This window comes from Anomaloglossus baeobatrachus, chromosome 9 (assembly GCF_048569485.1).
Source record: "Anomaloglossus baeobatrachus isolate aAnoBae1 chromosome 9, aAnoBae1.hap1, whole genome shotgun sequence".
Lineage (NCBI taxonomy): Eukaryota > Metazoa > Chordata > Amphibia > Anura > Aromobatidae > Anomaloglossus > Anomaloglossus baeobatrachus.
In genome coordinates, this window is record NC_134361.1 from 41,240,171 (window position 1) to 41,263,435 (window position 23,265).

A 23,265-nucleotide genomic window follows, 5' to 3' on the forward strand; every position below is an offset into this window, starting at 1 on the left:
CCAAAAATGGCAAAAGTGGTGTTGAGTAGACATGTTTGTGAACTGTCATACGGTGTTCGGCTCTAAACTCACCGAGTGTCATGGCGGCAGCAGATGCTGTTCAAACTACAGACTCAGACACTCTTCAGTATGGTTTATCTGGTGCCTCTGAGTTGCACAGGCTGGCTCAGACGTTGACCAGCTGTGTACTCATTAGTGATCGGACTAGCAGGAGTTAACGTCTGCTAGCCTGCTGGTTACCTTTTGGATCACATGTTGTGGGAGACCTATCACAGTTACTCCATGCCTTTTTAAGAGGGAGGAATCTGTCTTCCCATGCTGACTATAGCTTGTAGCCAAACCGATCTGTGTGCTATTGTGTTCTTGTAACTGGTTTTCGTCCTCATCATTTGTTGTCTCATAACTCTGTGTGAATGTGCTCTGTGATAGAGTTTTGGTTTCTCCTGTTTGTCTATCACTGTTGGTGTTAACATGTTCTTGTTCCGGTTTCCCTTCCTGGGGTAGAGAGGGAAGGGGTATTAGATCAGGGATGGTCAGGAGCAGGATTAGGCTGGCGGCTCAGATATTCTCACCATCAGAGGTATCTCTGAGATAAGGGATATCTCAGTTTAGGAGCACCTGTCCCTGCTTTCGCCCAATCTCCACAACATGATTGGTCAGGACAGTGTCATTGACATGGTGGATCTAGTGTGTCAGATTGAAAAACATTGAATGTTCCTTCTTGTGAAGAATCCATTTTGGAGGGAACACTACACCATCAGTATATGAGCTCTTTAGTATATTCTGCAGACAACTTCTCAGCTGAAAGACCTTCTGGAAAGAGAAGTCCTGGACTATTGGTTTTTATCAAATATTTTCCAAATTCACATACATGACAATCCAAAAATTCTTCGGTTGAATTTACCAAATTTCAAAACATTTCAAGATCAGCAAATTGGTTCTCCCAATTATTCTAATTACAAAGAATCTCCAAACTAATTTGCAAATTAGCCGAAATAGAATTGAGAAAAAAATGCACGTACTGCTACCTGCTTTCTGTTTGTGGGAGGCTAAGCTATCTATAGAAGTGTAGATGTTATAGGGACATTCAGACCTTGGGATCAGAGGTAGCCCAAAAGATCTCTTGCCCAGACTATGAGACCAATGTAATATCTAAATTAAAGCAAATGCATAACGGCACATGAGTATGGGGATTGGGATCAGTCCTATCACGGAAATTTGATCATCTTCTGTAACAGATAAGTTCTAGACTGGACCAGTTGAGTTTTCAAAACCATTCGATAGCAAAAGAGGTTGCCACATAAAAAGAGAAGGCTTGGGCTGAGGAGAGATGAGTAAAAGTAATGGTGGTTGTTAACGGTACAAGATTAGGGTCTGGTCCCATGAGCGCAAATACTGAAGATAGAGCAGGGGTGAATGCATGAACCACAGTGTTAACCACGGAATATGCCATAAATGTGTGGTATATGTGGACCCAAACTGTGTCATTGTTGGTAACGACAAGATAATAACAAGAGGGAGGAGAGGGTTAACCGCACTGCCGTGGAGATAAACAGGAGATGAATCCAAAGGTTAATCTTCGTGATTTTTATATTTTTACGCGTTTCAGAGTCTAACTGACATCTTCATCAGGAATCAAAAATCACTGATGTACGTTTGTAACGGGGGCAGGGGGCGCCTCAGGGGGTGTAGTCGTGGCCCCTTTGGGCGACAGGCTGACCCCCGGCCCGGCCGTCACTGTTAAAACGGAGGTGTTGTTTGTTGGGCAGATCTAGCACAGACTACCGGCTCCGGATAAGTTCTCACCTCTCACTTCTTTGCCGGGGAACTACTTCTCTTCCTTTCTACGGGCGTTCCCATGTACCTTCACTTCTTTGTCTGGGCACTCACTCCGGCTGCCTGCCACGTTTCACTCCCACACTCTGCCCCCGGCACCTCAGACTTCTCTCTTCAGTCACATCAGACTACTCCACAGTCCTGCACACACTGCTCTGCATTCAGAGACCTCCCTTCCTTCCTTCCTTCCTTCCTTCCTTCCCTGCCACTGTTACCAGGGGAACCACTGCTCTACACTGGCACCTAGTGGGGAAACTGTTTAATCACTACAACAACAGGTAACATTTTACCACTAACATTTAACATTTGCCACCATACTATGTGGCGTCTTCAGGGGGGGAAAACGTTCCTTCACTACCAGGGGTCCGACTACCCCTTACATTCCTCCCCTCTTTAACCTCAGCCTCCTGGCGAGGTTCGTACCTGCAGACCAACACATGCCGGGCACACACACACGTTTCTTAACTAGTATATTCTTTTTATCAGAAAAACTTTTAAAAACAACACTTAAAATACACAGAATGGCACACAAGTTCGGTGCCCGGAGTCCCTCCAGGGGAGCTCCCGGTCTTAGTTGAACATCTGCCCGGAGGCCCTCCTCAGGCGCTCCCGGTCTTAGCTGGTATTCTGCCCGGAGGCAATTCCCAAGCGCTCCCGGTCTTCAGGTGAGCAGAAAACAACAGAAACAAAAGAGTTCTTACTTTAACGGTTGAGGGAGGAGTCCATGCATAGTCCTGCATTCTTCTACTCCCGGGTTCAGTACTTTTAACGTTACTTGAACTGTAAACATTCGCCGGCTCCTAACAGCACCGGCTCTCAACAACAAACAGCATTCTCTTCCGGATGACCACCTCTTCACGCTGGGTGATATGCATGCAGCCATTCGGACAGCTAGGCCCTCACATGGTTGGAGAGGGACTGCCCAGGTAAGCGGGGTAGCCTACAGTACGGCTCATAACATGGCTGTGGCTCCAGTGCTTCTTTCCTCATTTTGGCCCATCCTCCGCCCCCGGCTTCACTCACCAGGTCCGCACAGTGTTGGCGACGCCTTCTGCTTCTTGTAGCTCCGCCCACATCTCCGGACCTCTGCAGCTCACAATGGGCGTCATGGGTCTTCTTGGGGCTGGTACCTCCCCTCTTTGGGCAGTGCACTCTGGGCTTCTTCCTCTGCCCAGGCCAGCCCAGCACTTTTCGTTTGACGCCAAATTTTCGCGCCTCCGCTGAGTCCATGAGGACGGCTGCCATCTTGCCGCCATCTTGTGGCCTGTTCAGCACGTCAGGCACCACTTGATCTTCCTCACAGTTTTCAGTCGGGGTCTCTTGCAGGGCATCCTGCCGACTACGCCAGTTTGTAACGGGGGCAGGGGGTGCCTCAGGGGGTGTAGTCGTGGCCCCTTTGGGCGACAGGCTGACCCCCGGCCCGGCCGTCACTGTTAAAACGGAGGTGTTGTTTGTGGGGCAGATCTAGCACAGACTACCGGCTCCGGATAAGTTCTCACCTCTCACTTCTTTGCCGGGGAACTACTTCTCTTCCTTTCTACGGGCGTTCCCATGTACCTTCACTTCTTTGTCTGGGCACTCACTCCGGCTGCCTGCCACGTTTCACTCCCACACTCTGCCCCCGGCACCTCAGACTTCTCTCTTCAGTCACATCAGACTACTCCACAGTCCTGCACACACTGCTCTGCATTCAGAGACCTCCCTTCCTTCCTTCCTTCCTTCCCTGCCACTGTTACCAGGGGAACCACTGCTCTACACTGGCACCTAGTGGGGAAACTGTTTAATCACTACAACAACAGGTAACATTTTACCATTAACATTTAACATTTGCCACCATACTATGTGGCGTCTTCAGGGGGGGAAAACGTTCCTTCACTACCAGGGGTCCGACTACCCCTTACACATACATCTTTGGATTCATCTCCTGTTTTTCTCCACAGCAGCGCGTTAACCCTTTCCTACCTCTTGCTTTTATCTTGCAACTACAGGGCAAGCGGCAGCTTACGTGGTTTGATACTATACTTTAATGGTAGTTGTGACCCTCACAACTCCCTGAGGTGAGTGTTTCCAAGCTCTTTTTTTCTGTTCCACTGGGAGAAGACACCATTTGCGCCTTTTTTTCTCCTCCAGATTTTATTCTACATTGTTGGTAACCAGGCATTGACACACTACTGTCAGAGGAGAGATGGTCAGAATTTTCATACTCACTCTCTATTTACTTTTATGGGCCCCATTCTTCCAATAGACTAATTTTGGACGAATTCCTTTAGGACATGCGTCATACAGGAAACAGAATGGAACTTCTATAAGAGAGTGAGGATCTAAGCGAAGTACAGTGTATTCCAAAAAAAAACAGATTGAATTGCACTCACCAAATGGGATATGCCAAGCTCATGTAGGACTCTCGTCTGTCTCAGTCTGATCTCTCCCGGTCAGGTACTTTGCTCCCACGGACAGGCTGCAGTATTAGTCTTCCCTTTGATCCTCGCAGACAGATAATGTAGCAGATAAAATAGGATTCCATGAGGCACCTCCAACTATCAGTATATTGATGCATCCAAAAATGTTTTATTAGTGCCAATGGTTATAAAATGTATAAAACAATGCGTTTCGGCCATAGAAGGCCTTCATCAGGTAAAAATTAATAAATAAAAACTCTTAGTTTTTTATGCACATGTTCATCTCTTGCATGGCTCACAATTAATTAGACTAGGGTTTAGCAGGGGTGGAGAATAACCTGGAGGTAGAGATAATTAACCAAAACCTATCCACTCAAAAGAAACTTATAGAAAAAAAAATTGTCTTGAGAATGAAACATCCAGAATAAAATGATCATCACATATTTTGAGATCAATGTGAAAAGGAGATGGAGAAGAGTAGGGTAAATAGGGAGGAAAGAAAGATTTTTTTTTTATTCTTCAATTTTTGTTTTTTTTCCCAGAAATTCTTTGGGACTTTTTTTCTCCCTTTCTTCTTCTTTCTTTCTTTCTTCCAAATTACATAAATATAAAAATATTCAGCACAACTAGGGCTTATAAAAATGTGTTAAAAAATAATTATAAGGATAAAGAACTCCTGTATTCTGTATAAAATTCTCAAACTTATTCTATTACATCATTAAAGGGAACCTGTCACCAGATTTTGGCCTTCTAGACCAAAACTAACACCTTAAGCAGCGCCTGTTCTGTATTCTATAAATGTGCATCTTGTGCCCTGACTCCCCCTGCTGACTCCACAAATGCCTTTATAAAATCTCCCGCCCTTTATGTAAATTCGTCAGTCCGGTCCGATGGGCGTCCTATTTTGCGGCTCCTGTCCCTCCTTTTAATGCTGATCTCTGCCTCCGTTGATGATTGACGTCTACTCCGGCGCCATCCACAAAGCTGGGCAAAATCTTACACCTGCACAGAGACATTCCCAGCTCGCGCTGGTGCACTTCACTCTTCCCTATTGTGGGCAGAGCCAAAAACATAAGTGTGCCTGCGAGTTCTCTGCACAAGCAAGAGATCTTGCCTGGCAATATGGATGGCGTCACCTGCGTCATCCACGTAGCTGGGCAAAAATCTTGTGCTTGCACGGAGATATTGGTGGGCAGAGCTGAAAACATAAGTGCACCATGGTTAATGACCATGTAGCAGCAACATTTTTGAACCCAACACTTCTTTACTCCTTTGGTGTTCCCCACATTGACAATATTATTGATTTTATTTAGTTTAATATAATTTCTTAGTTTACTGGGAGCAATTATATTCTTGATCATTCTTCCCCTCTGGAAAGTCACACCAGGCTCTAAAAGTAATAATGGGATTTTTTTTATTTATTTATTTATTTATTTATTTATTTTTTTAAATATAGCAGTATTTTTTCAGAATAGCATGTATTGCTTTTTTACCCTTACTATAACTAGTGATGAAATTATACTTCCAACTGTTCTATTTTTTTTTTTTTTGTTTTAATTCTTATTTTCATTCTTCTCCCCTTCTACCTTTTCTAACCCCTTCTCATCTATATATTATATACATTTTTATTTGGATTTTTATCAATATTTTTATCTTTTCTATGTTTACATCTCATGACGTTTGATTTTATTTTGAAGAGACATTTTTCTTGGGTTTTCTTCAAATTATTCTCATATGCTGCTTCAATAATGCCTCGAGAATATTTTTTTTCTCCTAGAATCTATTTTTTAAAATAGTTGCTTGCTGAATATATTTTTCCTGGGATGAACAGTCATTTTTAATTTAGAGAAACTGATTGCACAATATATTTTTCTTCCACTTGGAATAGTGCACACTAGAGCAGGGGTGGGGAACCTTTTTTCTGCCGGGGGCCATTTGGAATTTTCTACCAACCTTCGGGGGCCGCACCAAATTATCAACTTGAAAACGACCAGGCTATATTTAGTCAAACAATTAATTAACTTACCCCCAATGTGGTGGGCGGAGCGGCTGTGATGTTCGGTGATATTGATCATTTTGTTTCTCACAACTGCTTTTCCAGGTTTGTCTTGGTCTGGAGAGGCTGGGGGCATACACATCCCAGGAGAAGCTGGGGCATATACATCACAGAAAACACTGGGGTGTATATACATCACAGGAGACACAGAGGCATATACATCCCAGGACAGGCTGGGGCGTATACATCACAGGAGGAGCGTATAGATCACAGGAGGGGTGTATACATCACAGGAGATGCTAAGCATGGACAGCACTAGTGGCGGGCACAGACAGCACTAGGCGGCGGCACAACGGACAGCGCTAGGCGGCACAACGGACAGCGCTAGGCGGCACAACGGACAGCGCTAGGCGGCACAACGGACAGCGCTAGGCGGCACAATGGACAGCGCTAGGCGGCAGCACAGAGAGCGCTAGGCGGCAGCACAGAGAGCGCTAGGCGGCAGCACAGAGCACTAGGTGGCAGCACAGAGAGCACTAGGTGGCAGCACGGACAGAACTAGGTGGCAGCACGAACAGCTCTAGGCGGCGGCACAACGGACAGCTCTAGGCGGCATAACGGACAGCACTAGGCGGCACAACGGACAGTACTAGGCGGCACAACGGACAGCACTAGGCGGCACAACGGACAGCACTAGGCGGCAGCACAGGGAGCACTAGGCGGCAGCACAGGGAGCACTAGGTGGCAGCACAGGGAGCACTAGGTGGCAGCACAGAGAGCACTAGGTGGCAGCACAGAGAGCACTAGGTGGCAGCACAAAGAGCACTAAGTGGCAGCACAAAGAGCACTAGGTGGCAGCACAAAGAGCACTGACAGTGACAGCACTAAAAGGCAGCATGGAGAGCATTAGGTGACAGCACTAGGAGGCAGCAGGGAGAGCACGATGTGGCAGCACTGACAGCACTAGGAGGCTGCACAGATTACACAGCACTAAGGGGTTACACACAGTACTGGGGGGTACACAGCACTTGGGGCACCACATAGTACTAGGGGGTACACAGCACTTGGGGCTACACACAGTACTAGGGGGTACATAGCACTGGATGGGGGGGCAGCGATGGGTTGCATACTCACAGTACAAGGGGAGGAGGAGGAGTCACATATCACAGGTCCGGGAGGCATGTACAGCAGGAAGGCATCTGCTGCACCTCTTCTGCTGTGACTGGAGCATAGCACGCTGTTTACCCCGCCCTCAAGGTAAACCCTCAGCACTCGAGCACAGTCCCGGGTTCAGACTAGAATGTATGGGCTGTAGTCAGGTCCCGAAAAGAGCCCGTATATTCTAGTACGGGCTGCAATCAGGATCTGTAAATAGCCCGTACATTCTAGCATCTACCCATAACGCACTGGGATTTTAAAGGGCCGGTGGCTGGCAAAAGCGCAAGTGCCGCTCGAGCACTGGGGTAGCCTGGAATGTGCCCGGGGGCCGCATTAAATGTCATCACGGGCCGCATACGGCCCGCGGGCCGGAGGTTCCCCACCCCTGCACTAGAGAATTGAAGAAATCCATTCGTGTCCACCCTTAAAAAATGTTTTTTTTGTGTTTATAGTAGACATGTGTGTAATTACTAGATCAAGAAATATTGTTTGATCCCTCTTGAGTAACAAAAGAAATGCTCCAGTCATTTGTATTAAGGGATTCAACAAGGATTTTTCTTCTACTTCTGTGCCATCTCATATGACAATAAGATCATCTATGACACGGCGATAATAGATAGTATTATCGTTTTATTGAGATGATTATAAAGGCAAAGAGGACTTGAGATGCCCCATGAATAAATTAGTGAAACTTGGGGTGAATGGAGCCCCCATCGCTGTCCCTAGTCCCTGGCAGTACATGTTCCATTGAAAAGTAAACAAATTACGTTTCAGAATGAATCATTACATTTATTCCACATACTCTTTACTGATGTCAGCACACTTCTTACATCGGTATTCCAGGCTCTGTAAGCCTAGCAAAAAGAAGGATTTCAGTTGTGCTTCAAACCAGGCATCCGTAGCAGCCATGGCATTAGAAATGGTGGAAAATTTGGTAGGCTTGAGCTGTTTCTTCAGGTTTGGAAACAGATGATAGTCGGAGAGAGCTAGATCTGGCATTGTCTTGCAGGAACAAGATTCCTTTGGACAGCTTGCCGCACCTTTTGGCCTTCAGAGCTGCCTTCAATTGGTCCAAAAGTTCAATGTAATACCTTGCATTGATTGTGGAACCCTTTTCAAGGTAGTCCACTAGCAGCACACCCTCCTTATTCCAGAACACAGATGCCATCACCTTAGTGGCTTATTTTTGCACCCTGAACTTCTTTGGATGAGGAGAATCACTGTGCCTCCACTCTTTTGGCTGCTCCTTGTTTTCAGGATCATACAAATAAATCCAGATCTCATCCATAGTGACCAGTCGATCCAGGAAGTTCTTATCAGTCCGGAAAAACTGAAAAATGACTGACAAAAATCCCCCAATGTCTGCGACATATCACCCTGAATTCCTTTTGTGGCCTTTCCTTGCAGAAACAAGAATTTTATCACTCCTCTGCCCTCAGTAGTTGTGAATATAGCATTAGACTCCCCCATTTGTTTCCCAGGTGCATAGAACACTGGTGCCATAAGCAACAAACACAAAATTTTGAAAACATATATTCAACACATAAGGCTTTCATGTGATGTAACATTCGTTACCATAGCAGCAAAAAAATATCACAGAGCCAAAGGCTTAGCAGCCCCTTGTACTGTATATCTGGCACTATGAAGGAAGAGTACTCGGAGTATGACAAGCAGTAGTGGTGGATGATGAAGATGGAGATATTGACACCGATCTGATAGAAAGACAAGTGTGAGGGGAAGAAGTAGTTGAACAACTTGAGGCTTCCTCTACTTAATAGATGGCTGAGCTGCGGATGTCATTTCATGGTCTATTGGAGAGCCATAATTCCTATATGATATGATCCTGGACTTCCACTGCTTATTTTCCTCCTACAGAACCTGAAAACTACAAAAGACTCATCTGTCAGTAATGTGCAAAAGAACTCCTACACCTGAAATGAAAACCCATATGACCCACTACTACCATGACCAGAGCTCTCAGGTGATGTTGAACCTCCTTCACCAACAGCGCATGTGGCATCACCGCTGACCACAGAAGAAGAAAAGTTTGTCCTGGAGGATCATGTCTCATCTGCTGTCTATTGGCAAGGTTGACAGCTTCATTGTCTGGTGACATCCCCTCCTCAGCTCCATTATCTGTTTCTCAGGTGTTGTCCACCAGACAATCACCATTCCTGCCTTGGTTGACAGATGCCTCTCTGTGGAAAATATCCTGAACTCCTTGTTCCTCTACCTGAACCACCATGATACTTGCCCTAGCTCAGAGTGCCACCACCACTGCCAGTGACTCTTGTACCGCAGGTCACAGAACCAGCAACAAAGCTAGACGTTTGAATCATGTTACCCATCTCCTCCAGCCATATTTCCACATAGTACAAAGACTGACCGTTCATCTCATCCAATAAATCAACTGTAAGGCTATGTGCGCACGTTGCGTACAGTTCACTGCAGAAATTTCTGCAGCGATCTGAAGAGCACATGTGCGCTTTAAATCGCTGCAGAAATGTCCGTAGTGAAGCCGATTCCATGCGCTCTGCCTGCAGCCCCTCCCATAGACAGAGCAGGAGCTGCCGGCAAAGCGCAGGAAAGAAGTGACATGTCACTTCTTTTTACGCAGCGCTTCGGCAGTAGCCGAAGCGCTGCGCTCTAAAACGCCACGTGCGCACGGCCCCTGCACAATCTCCATAGACTGTGCAGGGGACGCAGGATGCATGCAGTTACGCTGCGCTACAAAGCGCAGCGTAACTGCATGTATTTACGCAACGTGCACACATAGCCTAAGAAGTTGTTCTGGTAAAATATTTTCCTTTGCCCCAAAGTGATGTAGGATAGGAGAAACTCCATATCTATATATATCTATATATATAATTTCCTTATTCTGTCTGTCTGTCTTCCTCCAAAATTGTGTCGTTACAGTGACATTGTCGTTACAGTGACAACCGTCGGATTGCCCGCTGGGCTCAGCCTGGCCCCGCCCCCCCACACAGATTGGCCGCTCGGCCTGGCCCTGCCCCCGCATGGATTGGCCGCTTGGCCAGGCCCCGCCCGCTCACACATTGGACGCTCAGCCTGGCCCCGCCCCCCGCACGCATTCTCCGAACCGACACGGAGCCCCGCCGACAACCCCAGCAACGCGAGGGTATGTATGTGTCCATAGTTGCCCGCTCAGGCACGCCCCCTACACACTCTGCTCGCTTGGCCACGCCCCCCACGTGCTCTGCCCGCTCGGCCACGACCACGCCCCACACGCGCTCTGCCCGCTCGGCCACGCCCCCCCACGCACTCTGCTTGCTCGACCACGCCCCCCACACACTCTGGCCGCTCGGCCACGCCACCCACACACTCTGGTTGCTCGGCCACGCCCCCCCCACACTCTGCCCGCTCGGCCACGCCCCCCACACACATTAGGCACCTATACACCTCCCCCCAGGACTACTCCACCTATTGTACTCACCTCCAGGACTACTCCACCTATCATCCTCCTCTCCCCCCAGGAGTACTCCTCCTATTATACTCCTCTCCCCCCAGGACTACTCCTCCTATTATCCTGCCCTCCCCCCAGGACTACTCCTCCTATTATCCTGCCCTCCCCCCAGGACTACTCCTATTATCCTGCCCTCCCCCCAGGACTACTCCTCCTATTATCCTGCCCTCCCCCTTGGACTACTCCTCCTATTATACCCCTCTCCCCCCAGGACTACTCCTCCGATTATTATCCTCTCCCCCCAGGACTACTCCTCCTATTATCCTCTCCCCCCAGGACTACTCCTCCTATTATACTCCTCTCCCCACAGGACTACTCCTCCTATTAGGGCAGAGTCACACTTGCGAGTGCCTCGCGTATAACTCACGTGAGTCTCTCATTGCATCACCCGTCATGGCCGCACACTCACCGGACAGGAGCGTCTCAGCTGCATAGAGATACATGCAACCGACCCGCTCCTGTTAGGAGAATTTGAGTATGTGCCGGGTGATTCAATGAGAGACTCGAAAGTGTGACTCTGGCCTTAGACTCCTCTCTCCCAGGACTACTCCTCCTATTATACTCTTCTCCCCCCAGGACTACTCCTCCTATTATACTCCTCTCCTCCCAGGACTACTCCTCCTATTATACTCCTCTCCTCCCAGGACTACTCCTCCTATTATACTCCTCTTTCCCCAGGACTACTCCTCCTATTATCCTCCTCTCTCCCCAGGACTACTCCTCCTATTATCTTCCTCTCTCCCCAGGACTACTCCTCCTATTAGACTCCTCACCTCCAGGACTACTCCTCCTATTATAATCCTCTCTCCCCAGGACTACTCCTCCTATTATACTCCTCTCTCCCCAGGACTACTCCTCCTATTATCCTCCTCTCTCCCCAGGACTACTCCTCCTATTTATACTCCTCTCTCCCCAGGACTACTCCTCCTATTATACTCCTCTCCCTCAAGGACTACTCCTCCTATTATCCTCCTCTCCCTCCAGCACTACTCCTCCTATTATACTCCTCTATCCCCAGGACTACTCCTCCTATTATACTCCTCTATCCCCAGGACTACTCCTCCTATTATCCTCCTCTCCCCCCAGGACTATTCCTCCTATTATACTCCTCTCCCCCCAGGACTACTCCTCCTATTATACTCCGCTCCCCCCAGGACTACTCCTCCTATTATCCCCCTCTCCCCCCAGGACTATTCCTCCTATTATACTCCTCTCCCCCCAGGACTACTCCTCCTATTATACTCCGCTCCCCCCAGGACTACTCCTCCTATTATCCCCCTCTCCCCCCAGGACTATTCCTCCTATTATACTCCTCTCCCCCCAGGACTACTCCTCCTATTATACTCCGCTCCCCCCAGGACTACTCCTTCAACACACACACACACACACACACACACACACACACACACTGCACAAAACATACCTCCCCCAAAACACACACACACCCACCCACACAAACTGCGCAACACACACACAGCACCACACACACAATGCTACAGACACACAGCGCTCCACAAACAACGCAACACACAAACAACACCGCTCTCACACACACCCCCCCCCACACCCAGACAACACCCAGAACATTTACAGCGCCCTACACAAACACTTGGCAACTACACACAACAACATCGATATAAATAACAAAAATCATACATCAACTACCCAATAAATTCTAGAATACTCGATGCGTTAGAATTGGGCCACCTTCTGGTAAAAAAATAATTTCCTATACTGAATAAAAAAAGTATATTATTTTCTTCATTTAAAGCACATAAGCCGGACAAGGAGCACAAATTACCAACACAGGGCTACGTCCTGCTTCTGTGCTTTAAATAAAGATCATTTTTTGGGGAGCACGTGCAGGAATGAATAATTATATATAAAGTGTTTTGCTAAGATTGTCTTACTTTTTACTGAGCAACATTCAAGTTAATTAGTTACCATGAAACTGGCTGCACAGTGAAAACTATGAATCTGGTCTATCTTGTAGATTAAGAGACTAAAGGCCGCTTTACGCGAACTGCCTCCTTTCTAAGGGGGCGGTTCGTTCAGCGTCACAGCGACGTCACAGCAGCGTCACTGAACCGCCGGCCAATAGAAGCTGAGGGGCGGAGATGAGCAGGACGTAACATCCCGCCCACCTCCTTCCATCCTCATTGCGGGCGGCCACAAGTAAGGAGAGGTTCCTCTTTCCTGCGGTGTCACACATAGCGATGTGTGCTGCCGCAGCAACGAGGAACTACATCGCTAGCTGCAGCAGCAGCGATATTCGAGAATAAAGGGGCATGTCACCGATGAGCGATTTTGAACGTTTTTGCGACAATTCAAAATCGCTCATAGGTGTCACACGCAACAGCATTGCTAAAGCGACCGGATGTGCGTCACAAATTCCGTGACCCCAACGAGATCGCTTGAGCGATGTCGCAGCGTGTAAAGCGGCCTTTAGGCCGGGACCACATGGGGAACTACTGTGATCCTCGTGTGATGCCCTGGACTAGCCAGGTAGTCACAGACATAACATCACACACACCCCCTCCCCTGGACAGTTCACACCAGTCAAACAAAACCCTTGTTGCCTCCCTCCAGGGTCTGATGTCCACACCAGGTGGGGCGGAGCCAGGCGGTTGGCCCCACCCACCGAGGAGTTCACAGGCCTGGAGGCGGGAAAAGTGACAGATCTGAGTTGGAGGTGAAAGTGAGAGAAGCAAAAGTCTGTGTGTGTCTGGGTCGGAGCCCAGGCACAATCAGCAAGGTTGGCAGACGGTGGTGGCCGTCTGCAGGAGTTAGTGGAACTCTTCAGAACCGTAGGACCGGGGTCGGGCGGTGGCCCGCCGGTACCGAACCGGGGAGCGGAGTGAAGGTAAACTCAAAGGCAGGGCCATCGGACCCCGACTAGGTTTGGAGCCACCGAAAAAGGTCAAATCCGAGAGTGACCGGAACCCCAGGGGTTTCCTAACACCCAAAACCCGACAAAAGGCAACAGTCCACACCGTGAGGATACACAGCCACCGCCACAGGCTAGAGATCCAAGGGCCAGCGCCTGCGGGCAAAACGGGCTCCTTCGGTACCTATACGCTGGGGAGCGGACTACCGTTGGGAAAACATCGGAATCAACACACTCTACACAGGTGCAGGGAAAGACAGCCACCATCAACCTGTCCGGGGAGAGCAAAGACACTGCAGCCAGCTGTGGGTCCCGTCCATCCAGCCGTTTGGTTTACCAGAGACTCTGTGAATTTGTGCCTCAGTGAGTACCACAGTGCCATCCGGCAGCGTGTCGCGCTGCCCCTGCAACCCTGTACCCCGGCCATCCAGCCTCCCCGTCCCACAACCGGGCCCCGGGATCACCAACCCCTACCCACGGAGGGGACAACATCCTAGCTGCTCCCTTCCATCGCTCCCGGGATCCCCGTTATCAGCAGCGGTGGTGCCCATCATCACCACGACCCGTGAGTGGCGTCACGAACTATCTCCCCAAACAAACCACCCCCTTTTCACTCGTGGGCGAGGAGCGCTGCTCGAGTCCCCGGGTCCGGCCCACCGCTCGAGCCACCGAGCAGCAGCAGAAGTCCCCGGACCCGAGCGTAGTGAGCGCGCCCCTCCGCCCGCGACACTTGCATGACACTCGGCTCACGCTGGCAGCACAGCGAGAGCTGAGTGACATGTGAGTGTCACTGCGACTGAGGTCCGATCATGCGAGCGGACCTCAGCTGTGGGGGGCGGGCCGCCACTGAGTAGGGCCGGGCCAGCGCTGAGGAGGGGCGGGCAGTGCTGCAGAGGGGAGGGAGGGATTTATCTTCCTCTCTCCTCTGTTGCCGGCTATTGCCATTCTCGCCCTGCACTCGCAGAACACCGGTGTACTGAGAGTGCAGTGAGATTTTCTCTCGCCCCATAGACTTGAATGGATGTGAGAGAAACAAGGATCGCATTTCACCCGCAGCATGCTGCAACTATTTTCTCGGTCCGATTAGGGCTGAGAAAATAATCGCTTCGCTTGCTGCTCGGTGGCTCGAGCGGCGGGCCGGATCCGGGGACTCGAGCGGCGTTCCTCGCCCGTGAGTGAAAAGGGGAATGGTTTTGTGGATTTATTGTCCGTGACGCCACCCACGGTTGTGGTGAGGTTGTGACACCCGCGCTGCTCTGGACAGGGATCCCGGGAGCGATGACAGGGGGCAGCGCAGTTGTTGTTTTCCCCTCCGTGGGTAGGGGGGTTGGTTGTTCCGGGGCCGGTGAGGGAGAGGGATGTGTAGCAGGCGGGTTACGGGGCCTGGTGAGGTGCAGGGTCGCGGGGGCAGCGCGGCGCCGCACGGCACGGTGACACTCACCCAGCCAATAACCCACACTGAGTCTCTGGTCAAACAAACGGCTGGATGGACGGGTCCCACAGGCGGCCGCGGTGTTTTTTCCCTGACCCAGTTTGGTAGTGTAAGTCCTTTCCTGCACCTTCGTGTACGCTCCTCCTGCACTCCGGTTTCCAGCTGGCTCCCCGGTTCAGTACCGGTGGGCCACCGCCCAACCCCGGCTACCTACGGTTCAACCAAGACTGTCTTCCCGACTCCCGCAGACGGCCACTACCGTCTGCCTCACTGGCTACACGAGGGACCTAGGCTCTAACCTAGGCCCCAGTCTGCGTCTGCCTCTCTGCAGACTTCCTCTCTCTTCCTCTGCCTGGACTTGTCTGAGCTGGTTTTTGCCTCAGGCCAGCTAGACTCCTCGGTGGGCGTGCCTATCTCCTTAACTCCGCCCACCTGGTGTGTCTGTCTGAACCCGAGGGAAGAAATCAGGTCTCACTGGGGATGACTGCTGTGAAAGGCTGGGGTGGGGGTGTGTGTGTGTTGTTATCTGTGGCCCCTGGCTTGTCCAGGGCGACACACTGGCACATTGGCTAATATTGGTCCGAGTGGAATGCTATGTTTTATCGCATTCCACTCGCTCTGATTTTCATGCCGCGTGGCTTAGGCCTTTAGAAGCAGAAAATTTCCTATACTGGACATCATGACTGTATCCGTCTGTAAGAAACAGCCCCCTCTGGTCCTTGGCTGCCGTCCATTTAGGCCTTCTGTTGGAAGCGCCGCACAGTCACTGTATAGGGGTTCGCTGCTGGTGACTTCCTCAGGGGAGTCCAGTGCACGTCCAGTGAGTCTACCCCAGACGCTCGCCGCCCCTTGATGAGCATAACAGTGGTCTTACCCCTTTCTCCTCGTGTTTGATCTGTGTTGCCTGTGGCGCTGATGAAGTCATTATATGACTCGTTATATGACTCTCACAACTACTAAAGGTGAGCACCTTCATTGTCATTTATTCATTTTTCAACTCGGGTAAGACCCTATTGTGCTTCCATTCTTCCAGTATTTCGTTTTCTAAAGTATGGTGGTGGGATTTTGCTGAGACAGGCAGTGGCACAGTCTCACAGGCACAGCAAAGTTGTTCTGGTGCGAAAAAGCCACCACCAAAAAAATCAGACCTGAAAGTATCCGAGATTGTCCGCAAAAAACAGGTATGTGGAATTAAAAAAACGCTAAAAGGTTTGGTCCATAGTGGTTTGCTACTGAAAAAAATAATTAAAAAAACATACAGTTCCCACGACTATTACCAATGTCCCCAAATGATGTTTTCATTTTCTTTTATGGCTTGAAAGCCTTGTGACCGCTGCAGACAATCTGTGGCTCCATCAGTGACAAAATCATCACCACTGTGACCAGTGATGGCTGCAGCGGTCATGTGTCGTCCCAGCCAGAAGAGACAATCCCTTTACTCTCTTGAGGATTTTGCCTCTACCACGACTACAAATCCTGTTGGAACCACAAGTCCAAGCATTCACAGACAGCTGTAGACCTTGTAGTTTGCCTTTCGTCAAACTACAGTATTATTATAACAAATAAATATATACTGTAACTAACAGAAAAACTAAATAAAAGGGCAAACAGTAATCAATGTAGTAAATTAATCATAGTAAGGCTAAGTTCACACTTCCGTTGTTTTGCATCAGTCACATGCGTTGCTTGACGCATGTGACTGATGCGTTGTACAACAGATGACAACGGTGACAAAGAAAAGAATTTCTTTGTCGGACTCCGTTGTGTGCGGGGGGCGGAGTTCGGGGGGCGGAGCTCAGAACGTCAGTGCCGCGGTCTGCATGGCTGGGGACAGGTGAGTGAGTTTGTGTGTGTGTGGTGTGTGGTGTGTGTGGTGTGTGTGTGTGTGTCTACATGCGTGTGTACATGCGGAGTGTGGGAGGGGCCGGAGCGGGAGGGGGCGGAGCCGAGCGGGGCCGTAGAGCTGAGGACGTCAGTGCCGCGGGGTGAGTGTGTGCGTGAGTGTGTGTGTGAGTGTGTGTTTGAGTGTACACATGCGGAGTGCGGGAGGGGGCGGAGCCGAGTGGGGAAGTGTCGGCCTCCTTGCACACTGTATCCAGGGTAAATATCGGGTATAAGCAAAGCACTTTTTGCTTGGTTACCCAATATTTATCTTGGATACCAGCTCAGTGCGGGCTCCCTGCACCCGTAACCACTGTAAATATCGGGTAACTAACCAAAGCGCATTGCTTGGTTACCCAATGTTTATCCTGGTTACGGGGGCGGGGAGCCAGAGAGCGCATGCGCAGCGAAATCCTACAGATCGCGCTGCTCAAAAAACGTTACATGCTGCATTGCTCCCGCCCGGCGGTCAGTTAAAAAACGGCTGACCGCGACGCAGCGGATGCAACGCAGTATCATCAGTCCCAATCCGTCACTAATAGAAGCCTATGGGGAAAAACAGGATTCCTGCAAAATATTTTGCAGGATACCGTAATTCCTCAAGGCTACGGATTGTGACTGATACAAAACAACGGAAGTGTGAACTTAGCCTAAGTAAAATAATAACATATATATAAAAGGTAGTGGTAGCAAAGTGGCTGTGTACTATACTATCAAAAGAAGTCCTGCACAAGTAGAAATAATCCCTAAGAGGGAATTAGTATTACAGGTGATGATATATAAAGATTCAATTAGAATTCTGCACTTGCATAAAGCAATGGGAAATTAAATTCATAGACTGAAATAGTAAGAGAAGTACCTGTAAATCACTGTGATTGTAATACTAAGCAGCGAAACGAAAATTAAGTAACAAGAAAAGGAAGAGCTGCCGGGTAGTCAAATAGTGCAATACCTGGATGTATGCCTCAGTGCCACGTCCCCGACACGCGTTTTGGCTGACGTACCTTCTTCTAGACTCCTGTCATGAGTGTGTCGCGGCCTGATGTGATCTCGGGTGGGATCTGAAATGAGAAGGTCACAGCGTACTGTTGATCACAGATCCACTTTAGTGCCCGCTCGTCGTTTACCCTGAGTTGGAGCTTATTTAATTCCTTCCGGGAATGAAGGCATTAAGGTTTGTTTCTATCCTCCAGTAATCTTACAGGTAGTTGTAACCTCAGCTGCAGACACTTCCTTCTGCTATAAATATCTGCTCATCATTTCTCCCTATGTCGGCTACATCTCATACCTTTGCTGTCCACTTTAAAGGAGCCAGTCTCTGGAGAAGCTGAGGTGTCGCTTTTGTTGCAGCTGAGAAGCTCCTGCTGGAGAAGCTGTGGAGTGCTATTTGTTGTGTCTTTCCTCACCTGTTTGTCTTACCTTCCTCATGTTGTCATATTTCAGTGGCAAGACTAGCATCTTGTTGGCCTTCACTAGTCAGGGTGAGTTCAGGGCCATCAAGGGTCTAAGCACGTGATGGCGCACGGGGGGAAGAACTCATTTAGGAATGTTATGGAGTGCAGGGATCAGCCTCAGGTGAGTGTTAGGAGGTGACCCGCTCCCCTCTCCCTAGCGTCAGGCCTTCCATTGTATTGTGGTGTTCCCCCTGTGTTGTGCCGCTCACCTGGAGTCCTCTCGTATCTGGCGTGACACCTGCAATCACCTTGTGACAACTCTACCAGGAATAAAGCACGTCAGCCGAAACACGTGGCGGGGATGTGGCACTGCAGCATATATCCAGCTATTGCACTATTTGACTATCCGGCAGCTGCTCCTTTCTTGTTACCCTTTGTTCTTCTGCTTAGTATTACAATAAGGCTATGTCCGCACGTTGCTTTTTACCTGCTTTTTACCTGCTTTTTTGCTGCTTTTTCAACTGCAGCGTTTAATGCCAAAATGGTTGTGTTCTGCTTTTCAAGCAAAGTCTAGGGGAATTTCGGTTTCTTGTCCGCACTATGCAGTTCAAACTGCAGCCTTTTTCTGGCAGAACTTTGGTCAAAAACTCAGCTTTGCAGTGCAAAACCCAAATGGCAAAAACAACTGACATGTCAATTGTTTTTGCCATTTGGGTTTTGCACGGCAAAGCTGAGTTTTTGACCAAAGTTCTGCAACAAAAAGGCTGCAGTTTGAACTGCATAGTGCGGACAAGAAACCCAAATTCCCATAGACTTTGCTTGAAAACCAGAACACAACCATTTTGGCATTAAACGCTGCAGTTGAAAAAGCAGCAAAAAAGCAGGTAAAAAGCAGGTAAAAAGCAACGTGCGGACATAGCCTAACAGTGATTTATTGGTGCTTCTGTTACCATTTCAGTCTATTATTTTAATTTCTCATTGGTTTAGGCAAGTGCAGACGTCTAAATTAATATTTACATACAATCACCTGTAATACTATTTCCCTCTCTGGGATTATTGGTACATGTCACACAATTTTGGTGCTGTATATTTAACCAGTAATGAGTTGTTTTTCTTCCAGATCTATAGTAATACCTATCTGGTGGTGCTCTAGTGCCATCTGCTGGTCACTCATTGTATTACTCCGACCCTGTTTTATAATATATTTTTATGTCTTCTTTTGTATTTCATTAAAATTCTAAACAAATTTTAGTTTCAGTTTATATGCGCTTCTTTCACCTTTTCAGTATTATTATAACTAGAGATGAGTGAGTACCGTAATATTCGTAATCACTATACTCGTAATGAGTGCTTTGTAATACTCGCGTATTGGTTCCGAATAGCAAGTACAGTGCAAGTAATTGGGAAATGAGTCATTTTCTGCTGGACCCAACAAAGAGGTCTGGGGGCCTGAAGAAAAGGCTGAAATGGGTGGGAAAGTGATGAAACTGAATGGGGAAAGCCTGGAGAATACGCCTGCATGCAAACCAGGTAGTCACAAATAGGCCCCTGCATAACACCTTCCCTCATTAGGAAACACACAGCCGACCAGAAACGCTAGTCACCCCCCCTTAGGGACAGATAGACACATCACTGGGCGTGACCAGGCGGTTGGAACACGTCCACCCAGGGGTCTAGATGGCCCGGGGCGGGAAAACAAGCAGAAACTGTTTGGAGTTCAAGTTGGAGAGGAGTGTGGGCTGGAGCTAAGTGTAGCTCCAGCAGGAGAGTTCAAGTTGAACGGTACCAGGGTAGGAGCCCTGGTGCCACTGGCTAGGAGGCAGACGGTGGTCTCCGTCAGCAGGAGACGGGAAGACGGCTCGGTGGAACCGAGGTGGACCGGGACAGGGTCGTAGCCCGACGGTACCGACACGGGGAACCGACCCGGAAGCCGTAGCACAGAGGGGGGTACTCGGACCCTGAAGCCAGGAACCAGAAACAAGTGGAACTGGTTAATTAACCAATTGAGGCCAGGACTAGAGGTCCTGTCCCACCCAAAGTCCCTCATAGAAGACAACAGCCCACCGATTAGGGATAAGAGGTCCCTGCCAAGGCCCATAGATCCCACGGGCCAGCATCTGCGGGCACGGCTCCTTAGGCCACATCCAGTCGAGAGCGGACTCCTGAGTTTTATACTGGGAAAGTCCACCTTACACAACAGCGCAGGAAAAGGATAGAGACCACCAGCCGGGTGGGGGACCAGAACGCAACCGACCGCGGCACCGGCCACCATCACCTTGGTTTACCAGAGACTTGTGTGTTTTACTAACAGTGAGTACACCAGCACCCCCTGCGGTCGCCATCCCCTGCACCAAGCCACCGGGTCCCGGGGCCACCATCCCTACCCACGGAGGGGTTAACAACTTGCTGCACAACATCTCCCCCGGGTGCCCTGTAACAGCAACGGTGGTGTCCTACCTCACCACACACCGTGGGTGGCGTCACGAACTTACACGACCTAGCCCATACATCTACATCCCCCCCATTTCATTCGGCGTGTCTGTGAGACCCCCGGGTCTGGAGACCCTCGAGCCACCACCCCTGAAGGTCCGGATCCGAGCAGCATCGGCTGCTGGCATGGGGGCGGCACACCCCGAAACTTGGCATCACGAACAGGATTCTTACCCATCCACTTACCTTGTGGAAGTGCGCCTTGTATTGGACAGTCAGTGGTGATCCGTTACAAAATTTTCAGAAGCCGCCATCTTACCACCATTTTGGGCGTGAAAACTACAGCCCAGCGTCTTCTTCCCCTGAGAAAAGGGCGCGAAAGCCGAAGCCCCGCCCCCTGGGAACGCGGCCGAAAAGCGAGCCGGAAGTCGAAAAACGAAACTAACAGACCTGAAAGAGCAGTGCCAGCAAAAGACCAAGGTGAAGCAGGTGAAGATTTTGCAGCATGTGACCGAGCAGATAAAGGACAGGGACACCAGGACCCTGCCACCATTCTTGTTCCTGGATACCATCGAGAGTGCAGCATGGCCGACCCGTCTGGCAAGCCCGGAGCGCAGGAGCCCGTGCCCGGAACAGCGGCCTGGGTAGAAGCTCAGACGGAGCTTATGTGCTGCCGGATCCAGGCACAGCTGCGCTTTATCCTGAAGCGTAGGACGGCTGAAATGGCGGAACTGGATGCAGCTGTTCGGGCTCGTGAAGTGGAGGCAATCTTGGAGGAGCGGTTAAGCGACCCACGCTCCTATGTCCCTCAGGGACCGGCCGACCAGGCTGAGGGGCCCTGCCTGCCCCTGCCCGCCACGCTGCCTCTCTCGCCGCCCGCACCTGCCGCTAGCACCAAGGTCGGCCCGCTGCCACCAGCACCGGCAGCGGCGTCTGTTCCACCGGCTCGTGAGGACCAGCCCGAGGAAGCCGCCAGCAGCCGGCCAGTCACCGTCCCGGCCCCCGTACCGGCTCCACGCCAGACTAGCGCCCGGAAGGTGCCCCGTCCAGCCTTGGACCCGACAGCGATCCCGGAAGAGACCGCGCCTCAGATGACAATGGCCCCGGCAGTCCGCCCGGCCAAAGCGAAGGCGGTCCCCGACCAGAAGCCGGCACAGCAGGCAACGCTAGCCGCTCCCAGATTCCTGGCCTCGGCTGAGGCGCCGCGGGGCTGCAGCTGCAAGGCAGCAGAGCAGGCCACGTCACAGTGGGGTCCCCTGTTGCCAAGGGTGCCGGTCATAGCCGGCACGGAGGGACTCCGGCTGGGCCTAGACCCCGCGCAGGATCAACTGGAGCAGGCAGCCGATGCTCCATACTGGGAGCGGCAGCGGCGCCAGCTGGGAAAGGAGATCGCCGCCTGAGAGAAGAGGAAGGCAGAGGTCCTGTCCCAGACCTACACCGAGAAAGACAATCTGCGGAATTCCACGTTCCAGGTGAGGGGCCCGACATTTGAAGGCCAGGTCCGGCATTTTAACCCCCAAAGGGGATGGGGGTTCATATACGAGCCGGGCTTGGAGGCCGAAATATTTGTGTCCCGGAGGGACATGGCCCTCATCTGTCCATTGGCCACCCAGATCGGGACCTGGAACCCGGAGAGCTTGTAACCTACATCCTGCACTGCGGAGAGAGGGGGTGGTTTGCCATCGATGTCAGGAGGAGGGTGAGAATGGGCGCCCAGCTGCACGTCCACCCCTCTCCGCCACTCTCAAGTCCCGAATATAAAGAAGAATGTTAAGCAGTGGTAGCGGTTCCCGGCTACCCACAAGTTCAGTTCCCCATTGGGACCGTAATGTCCCGTTTCTACAGTTATAAGTTAAAAAGTTAAAACAAAGGCAATGGCCGTGAACTTGCAGGCCAACCCATAAACGTTTGGGCCTTGTAAATACTCCCTGACCTACCTTCTCACCAAGCCGCAGTCTCTAGAGAGGCGGGTTGGAGGATGGGCCTGAGGTAGAGTCGGCCAAGGCCATGTCGCCAGCAAAACCGGTGACGACCCTCCGGGTCAGGGGTCCCCTGGACATGGGGCCCTTGAAAAGGACTGCCGGGTAAGGAACTTTTTACCCGGCCCGTTTGGGCAACACCCGGACCTACCCTGGACTTGGGCAAGGGGTGCCAACCTGTGTTTTAGAGGTGGCATCAGGGTTAGGTTGTTTTGGGTGGGTGAGGTGAGAAGGACTCGGCCCGTCCCGTCCCGGTTGTTTATATGTGCAGCGTTTAAGTAACCTGCCTCCCGTAAGGGAAGAAAAAAAATTGCTTAATGTAAATATGTTATTATACTTGTAATTGTTTATACTTTTATCTCTTTGCAGGAAAATAAAACGGTGGTGGT